We start from the raw sequence: 8,948 nt of genomic DNA on the forward strand, positions 1-8,948 counted from the left end.
ATGTTAATGTTTATTGAATATATTACTGCTGGAAAGCTATGGGGTAAAGAGTACTGGATTTGGAGTCAGAAAATCCAAGTTGGAATCCTATATTTGCCATGCTAACTCTCACCCACAGGGCAGGCAAGCCATCCTAGCTAAAGAAGTATCCAGAGGGAGAGGCAGGGATATAGCAATATCTGCCAAGTCATTAAAATAGTTTCCATACTAGCACTCACTACTGCCATTGAAGGACATTGTAGAGATGGAGCCTACCTTTCTTATTGCTATAAGCAACAACTGTTGACCAGCTCCACCAACAGACAAAAAGGCCCAGGACCCCTGAGAGTGTCAGGAGCTCTTAGACCACCAGTCCTATTTCTAGCCCAGTCTTTACTGCCATAAGCTGAGGAAAAAATTCCTCTGCTATCCTTATCAACTGCCAACCCACAGAACAGCCAAACTTGCCTAATTTAAGCACCAAAGCACCCTAAAGGAGATGGGGGATAGCATGTCCTAGGCAAGCAAATCACTACCACCACTTTGGCCACTATGGTCCCACTAGACTCCAGGGGAGATAGCCAAGAACCCTGAAGCAAAGAACTCCAGCTCAATGCTCACAGACATAATTCTGGATTACAGTCCCTCTGGAGATGCAGACTGGCAATTGATTCTATTGGTGCTATAGTTATAGCTACTGAAGACCCAGAAAGGAAAGCCCTAGTCTCCAAAATTTTGGTGCCTTATCAAATGGCCTAACATAAGAAACTCATAAAGTTTTATTAGTGGAAATGACATTAAAGAAGTGGCATCAATCTGCTTTGCCACTGTACCTAAGGACCATTGGATCTTTCTCTCTAACTTGCAGTTGGAGGTTTTAATAGGGACTTAAAGGAAGCTGGGGAAATCAGTAGACAGAGATGAGGAATGAGAACATTGCAGTCATGAAGGATAACCATAAAATATCTGAAGCTTAGAGATGGAGTTTCTTATTTGTGGAAATGAGGCCAGTATGAATTGAACAACTTGTGATGGAGAGCAAGGTATAAGAAGATTGGAAAGTGATGGGGAATGAGGGAACAAGCTTGATTCACTGGAACTTATTGAATAGAAGAATGACATGGTTGGGTCTGAGTTTTAGGAAAATCACTTTAATGGCTGAATTGGAGGTAGATTGCAGTGAGGAGAAACGTGGGACAGGCAGACCCATCAGCAGGTTATTCCAACAGACCACGTACAAAGGATGATAGTCTACACTAGAGAGGTGGCAGTGTCAAAAGAGATAGGGACATATAGGAGAGATATTGCAAAGGCAAAATAAACAGACTTTAGCAACAGATTAGATATGGGAGGAAGGTGAGAGATAAGAGAAAATAAGGAGTTAAAGATGACACCTACATTTCAAGAAAAGATGATGTTGTCCAAGACAGTAATATAATGGTTTGGAAGAAAGAAATGTTTAGGTGTAAAGAATTCATTTTGGACAAATTAAATTTAAGATTTCTATTGGACATTCGGTTTGAGATATATGAAAGGTAGTTAGACATGTAAGATTGGAGGTCAGTAGAGAGGTTGAGAAGTATAGTTTGACAATCATCATCCTAAGAAATGGTCATTAAATACATGGCTGCTAAAAGTAAAGTAGAAGAGAGGGAGTAGAGAAGGGGGCCTAGAACAGAACCCTGGGAGACTCCCATGTTTAGAAGATGTGATCTGGATATGAATTCAGCAAAGGAGGCTAAGAAGGAGTAGTCAGATAGGAGAAACGGAAGAAAATGTTGTTCTGAAAACCAAGAAAGAAGACAGTATCAAGAAGGAGAGGGTGATTAGCAGTTTTAAAGGCTGCAGAAGTTGAAGAGAATGAGAATTGAGAAAAGACCACTGAATCTGGTACCTTAAAGATCACTGGTAACTTTGGAGAGAGCAGTTGGTGATAAGTTGATAAGGTCAGAAAGTGGATCTCAAGAGATTATTAATAAGAGAGTGAGAGGTGAGAAAGTAGTAAGGAAGACCTTTCCAAGTTTAGTCACGAAAGCATAGGAAATATATGATAATAATAGAAATGGAAGGTTTCAATGAGAGATTGAAAATAACTGTTAGAGGGAGGATAACAGAAGGGACAATCTCTTATATAAGACAGGATAGAATGAAAATGTTTATGCAGATGAGTTAGCTGTGGTAGGAGTAAAGTCATTTTAGGATTATATGTGACTGAGGTAAAGGAAGAGAGTCACAGAAGGCATCTGAGGGATATGAAATGAAGGGAGAAAAGGGAGCTCATAGTGAATGGTCTCAGTTTTTTTTCTGTAAATTATGAGGCAAGGCTCTTAACTGAGAGAACGGGGCAATGGGAAACTTTGGAATGTTTGAAGGGAAAAGGTTTGGTAGAAACACTGAGGAGAATGGGATAGTGAATAGATGAGGGATATATAGCAGAATTGTGGCACCAGGTAAGGTTATGCAACACAAATTTGTAGTTAAACCATTGTCATTATTTTCTCAATCTTCATTCAGTAGCACATGGGTAAGAACAAAGGTGTTGAATCGTGGTAGTGATCCAAGGCTTATATTTGATAGAGAGCAATCAGAAAAATGATATAGGGTTAAAGATTCAGTAGATGATGACAGTATAAAGTTTAATTGGTTCACCAAAGGGTCAAGAGGAGAAAAGTGTCTAGTACAGGGTAAATGATCTGGGAGAGAACAAGGTAGTCAGTAAAGACTCCATGGGCTAGGCAGCATCTGAACTGCATCTTAAAAGAATGAAGGAAATATAATATTATGCGTATCTTAATAAAGTACATATTGTCCTGTGACAATCACAGTATGAGGGGTGCCTTTCTCTTAGTTTTTGCTGGCAATATTCTTGCCAGAAACCTCCTTAATAGGCTAATCCTTCATCTGGAAGATGGTCAACTACCCAAGAGTCAGTGTGGCTTTAGAAAGGGTGGAGGAACAGTCTATAAGGTGCTTGCTGCCTGAGACCTCTAGGAGAATTGCCAAGAACAGAACAGAGGTCTGTACATTCAACATTCAGCATACAACATTCATCAATCTGACTTTTCTTTCATACTGTCAGTTATAAAGGTTTGTGGAAGATCTTGGCAAAATCTGGTTGCCCAGAAATCATCAGTATTTTATCCTGGTTGCATAATAGCATGTTTGCATGGGATCTATATGATGCTCTCATGATTTCTCAATCACAGATTGGAGGTAAGAATTATTGTTCACTCATTTTCACTGATAGTGTCTGACTTCATGACCCCAAGGGTTTTCTTGGCAAAGATACATGAGTGTTTTGCCATTTCCTTCTCCAACTCCTCCAGATAAGGAAATAGGCAAACAGGGTCAAAAACCAGAGTCACATAGCCAATGAAGTGTCTAAGGCAAGATTTGAATTTAGGTCTTTCTGACTCCAAGCAGGGCATTCTATCCATTGCACCACCTACCTGCCAACTCCATTCTTGGAGGCAAGAATAGTTGTTAACAAAAGTAGTTGGAATACTATTGTGCTGAAAGGAATAATGAACTGGAGAATATCTACATGAACTGGAAAGACCTCTAAGAATTGATGGAAAGTGAAAGGAACAGAACCAGGAGAACATTGTACACAGAAACGGATACATTATGGCACAACATAATAGACTTTTCTACTACCAGCAATGCAACGATCCAGGACAATTCAAAGGAACTTATTAAGAAGAATGCTATCCACATCCAGAGAAAGAACTGTGGGAGGAGAAATGCAGAAGAAAAACATACAATCAATCACATGGCTTGATGGGGGTATGATTGGGATTTTGGCGTTAAAAGATCACTCTATTGCAAATATAAATAATATGTAAATAGATTTTGAAGAATGATACATTTATAACCCAGTGGAATTGCTTGTCAGTTCCAGGAAGGGGGGAGGGAAAAGAGGCAGGAAAAGTCATGAATCATGTAACTATGGGAAAACACCCTAAATAAATAAATAAATAATGGGAAAGTCCCCCCAAAACAAAAGTAGCAAGGAAGAGATGATTAGTTGCTAGAAATATTATGGATGTAGAAGACATAATTGGGTAGTGGTAGATGGTGGTGGTGGTTTTGGGGAGGAGGAATGGATGAAGTAGAGGAAAGGGTCAGAAATTAATTCAAAGTTGGAAGCCTGAATTATAGGGAGAATGATGGTTCCAAGGACCAGATATTTTTTAGAAAGGTACTGGACCATTAAGTTATTAGAAATTATTTTTGTTCTTTGTTGACACATTTAAATTAAACAAACCTGCTACACTTCCTTTTTGCTAATTGTAGGCTAGAGACAAAAAACCCCAGAGGCTAACATTATGTTTTTTCTCTAAAAGGGAATGCTGGTCTTTTGCCATGATGCAAATTCCCTCCTTTATTTAAGTCTCTTTCCTCCTACATTCCCAGTAGTCTAAGATGGGTAATTACATAGACCCGTCCTCTCTACCCCTAGGGAATCCATGGTGTCCCCTGTTTTTAAAGGAGAGTCAAATTGGCAAGGAGAGAATAAGCAATCCAGACTGGCATCCAGGTATTAGGAATAAGAAATTTCTCCACAAGCTGAGGTTGCTGCCATCTCACCTAGTCATTCTGTCTGGAGTCCCTCCTCCTTTGCTTTCTCACCAAGACCTACACAAGTCTTTGTGCCCTCTACTTTAACAGTAATCATGGTACAAACATAAACTATCAATTAGATTTATTCCCTCTTACTGCTTCTAATAAAACTAGAAAAACTGATAGATTCTAGCCTCAATACTCAGCAATTCCAATTTTCAATTTGGTTTCCTATCTGTAATTAAGAGCCTTATCTTGGTTATCTCTGCAACAATCCTGCCTTTCTTGGAGCATACTTTAAGGTAAGTGACCATAATGGTCCCATTGAATGCAGCAATTATCTTAAAAATAAACCTAAATTTTGTTTCACAGGAGATAAAGGATAAGTATATGGTGAATTCAGAGTTTTTGTTTGTTTCTTGGTGGGCAGAGTGTGAGATCGAATGAGGTTAGCAGTAAAGGGAAGTCAAGGTTGAATATAAAATGTCCTTGATTTTTTATTACCTTGTAAAAGGATTTATGCTTCCAGTATTTTGTTTTTCCATTCCTGATCTACATATTCTCATGCATAATGGGATCCTATTGTTATAGGGGAGCAAATTGGTGAACCCCTGGGTTCGGGAAGGAAACCATTCTCAAGAATGAGAGGACTCCAAACTTAGCTTAAAAGTAAAAAAGAAAGATTTATTAGTAAGATAGGATTAATGGCCGGCAAGACAGCATGAGTGGAGCAGCCATGGGGGGGCTCTCCCCGAGTGCCCCAGTTCTCGCTCTTTTGTATCCTTTCTGGTAGTGTGTACGTGACTCCCTGCACTCAGGCTGGGAGTTGGTGCAGGGTCTGTCCTAGACCCTCAGGGCCTAGACTGTCTGGGTGTGTCCAGGAGGTGTATCTCTTTGCCTATTTCAACTCAAAGGAATTCCAAGGACAATGGTCCTTGCCTTGGGGGTCTCAAGGGCAGGAAGGGGGAAGGGAATTCCCCTGCTCACAGCCTGCCAGAGTCAAGGGGTACAGGGTTGCTGCCATCTCTGCACAATGCCCATGTCACTATGTCCATTTATCTGAACTCCGGAACAAGAAACTCATGTACTAGAAAGCTGCTTAGGGAAGCTCTCCAAAAATTTATATTAGGGTAGAAGAATTTCACTCTTAGTATAGAGTAAAGATCTCTGGACTGGGAATCAGAAAATTTGTGTTCCATTTCTACTTGTGTGACCACAGGAATTAGTGGTAAAAGGAAGCTCAGAGATGATAAAGCTCTTTTATTTTAGAGATGAAGAAATTAGAGCCCAATCCAGTTATTTCTTAACTGATCTTAACTGAAGTTAAGAACTCAGTGACTTTTCCAATGTCCAAGTATCTGGACCCAGGTTCTCTACTTTACAACCCATTGCTCTGTTTTCCTCCTCACTAGTCCATTAGCCTCTAAGAGCTTCAGTTTCTTCATCTGCAAAATGAGGGAAATACATGTTGTGCTACCAACCTCACAAAACTGTTGTGAGAAAAATACTTACAAAATTTAAAGTTCTACATATATGTATGCTATGCCTCCTACTCCATCACATATAGTGACAAATAAGTATATGGCTTTGGAGTATTTGTGTAAATAAAAAGCACACTGAATTACTTATATCATCAAAAAGTTTGAAGTTGGTTGAGGAAGAAACTCATTCTTTACCTCCTTTTCCTGCTTCTGTTCTTAGGGGGAGTCAAAATCTTCCACTCTTGTTTTCTGAATAGGAGTTTACACAATACACTTTTAATGCTCAAGGCATGCATACACAAAGGAGGTATACTGCTAACTATTTAACAACTGGAGAGTAAGAAGGGGAAAAAAAGATCCTCAAAATACTTTAAAGTGTAATGTACTTCATGAAAATGTTCTCCATCATTAATTTAGTTAGAAAACCAACACAGCAATAAATCAAGCCCTGATTTGTAATGTCTGCTGATTTCTGAGGTGTAAATGCTCACACAGAAAATTTTAAATTGTATCATTCTTCTGATCAATTTTACCTCCAAGGAGAATTCACAATTTCAAAGCAGGAGGAATGAATTTCCTATTAAGTTTATATGTATTACTTTATGAACTTTTTAGTTTTGAATAAAATACTAGGAATTAAGGTTAATGTTGGAACCACAATATTTTCTGTTCTAATACCATTTCATTAGATATGAACTATTTTAAGTATACATAATAACATGACTTTAAATAAAATTTTAATTTAAATTTTTTGATTGAATTCATGAAACATTTATAGCACCTGGGTGGTGCAATGGAAAGATTACTGAGCTTGGAGTCATGAAGACCTGAGTTCAAATCCAAGACTTAGGCAGTTACTAGCTATGTGACTTTAGGCAGATCACTTAACTTCTGTTTACTTCAGTTTCCTCAACTGCAAAATGAGAGTAATAATAGCACCAAGGCAGCTAGATGGCACGATGGCTAGAGCATTGGATTTGGAATCAGGAAAACTAATTTTCATGAGTTCAAATACTTACCAGCTGTGCCCTGGGCAAGTCACTTAACCCTGTTTGACTAAGTTTCCTCATCTGTAAAATGAGGTAGAGAAGGAAATGACAATCTACTTCAGTATCTTTGCCAAGAAAACCCCTAACGGAGTCATGGAAAATAGGACATGACTGAAAACTACTGAAAAACAAGAAAATAATGGCACCAAATTCCCAAGGTTGATATGAGGATCAAGTGAGAAAATACTTATTAAAGCACTTAGCATAGTTCCTGGTACATTATTATTATTATTATTATTATTATTATTATTATTCCTATTGGACTCCCAGAGGAGCATAGGGCCTCAACCATCTCACACCAACGGACTCTGTTCTGGGCAACTTCCACCAACTGGGCATATCTTTGCCAGGTCTGTTTTGGCCTTCTGACTTTTCTCCTCCCTGGTGGGTTCCATATATTTTTTTTTTTCATAGCGTCCTGACTGATGGGATACTGAATTGTTCTTTCCCAGAGTCTGGTATTGGAAATCTTTTCAGGCCATCTGATGTTCAAGATTTGATGTAGGCCTGGAGTTCCTGGCACTTAATAAGCATTATAGAAATGCTAGATAGTTGCTATTAAATTGAATGGAATGCCTGATTGAATGCTCATTATCAGTTCCAAGGAAATAAATCATACTTACTTAGTACTTTTGATTACATTATCTCATTTGATTCTACCAAGAATTCCGTGAGGTATATACATAAGTAGGTATATATATAAAATTACATGAGTAAACTGAGATTTTGATAGGTGAAGATCATAACAACTAATCAGAGGCAAAGCCAAAGCTTGAAATCAAAGCATTTTTTTTTAACCAAGAAAAGGTTTTAATTATACCCCCCCACAAACACACACAAAAGACACAAAAAAATGGAGAAGGGACTTGGATCTGAGCCCATAGACATCACAACACTCTTCCTTTACAATGTATATCCTTTATAATTTATCTATCTCTGGCAATTGAGGTTTCTAACAGTCCCTAACCTCTCTGACTCAATTTCCTCATTTGTAAAATAGAAGATAGTAATGTTTTACAGTATTGTTGTAAGAAAAAAAATCCTTTTTCCCTCTAAAACATGGAAATGTAAGTTTGTCACAATTTTAGGTTTGTAGTTAACTAAAGCTGTTCATTGGCTTCTTGATACCCCATAATAATAATAATAGCATAAATATAGCACTTTAAAATTTGCAAAGCAATTCACATTTTATCCTCATAATGACCTTGTATGGTTAACTCCATTTTGAAGATATGGAAACTGAGGCTTAAAGAGATTAATTGGCTTACCTTGGTTCATGATAATATAATACATGTAATGTACACATACATAGACAATATGCACATTCATAGATAATACATATACACATATAAAACGCATATGCACATATCAGCAGTCCCTTCTCTCCTGAATTCTACTCTTTTGTCACCAACTGCTACTGTTGAACATTCCCAAACTGTGTTATTATCTATCTATTCATCCACCTATCTCTATCTATCAATATATTTTAGCTAGAAATCTCATATTAATTTCTAATCTGGGAATCATCTACACAGAGATGATAGTTAAACCTTTGGGAGTTGCAGGAATCATGAAGAGATCAAAGAAGGCAATATAATTGGCCAAACTAACTAGAGAAAAATTTAGTTTGAGAATTTTTGTCTACAATATGTCAAATTTATACTACCCACTGGACTCAAAATATTAGACTTCATGAAATTTCCTTATAACTTGAAGATTCTGTTTCTTTGAATCTATGAAATAATTAATTCACTAGATTTCATCTCCCATCCCCCAACTGATTTGTTTTGTAATTTTGTTTTCATGATCAATTAATTTAACCAATTGGCAATTGTGCCCACTATGACACTGCACTAATTTTGAGGGATAGAAAAAG

Source organism: Gracilinanus agilis, chromosome 4, assembly GCF_016433145.1.
Source record: "Gracilinanus agilis isolate LMUSP501 chromosome 4, AgileGrace, whole genome shotgun sequence".
NCBI classification, from domain to species: Eukaryota; Metazoa; Chordata; class Mammalia; order Didelphimorphia; family Didelphidae; genus Gracilinanus; species Gracilinanus agilis.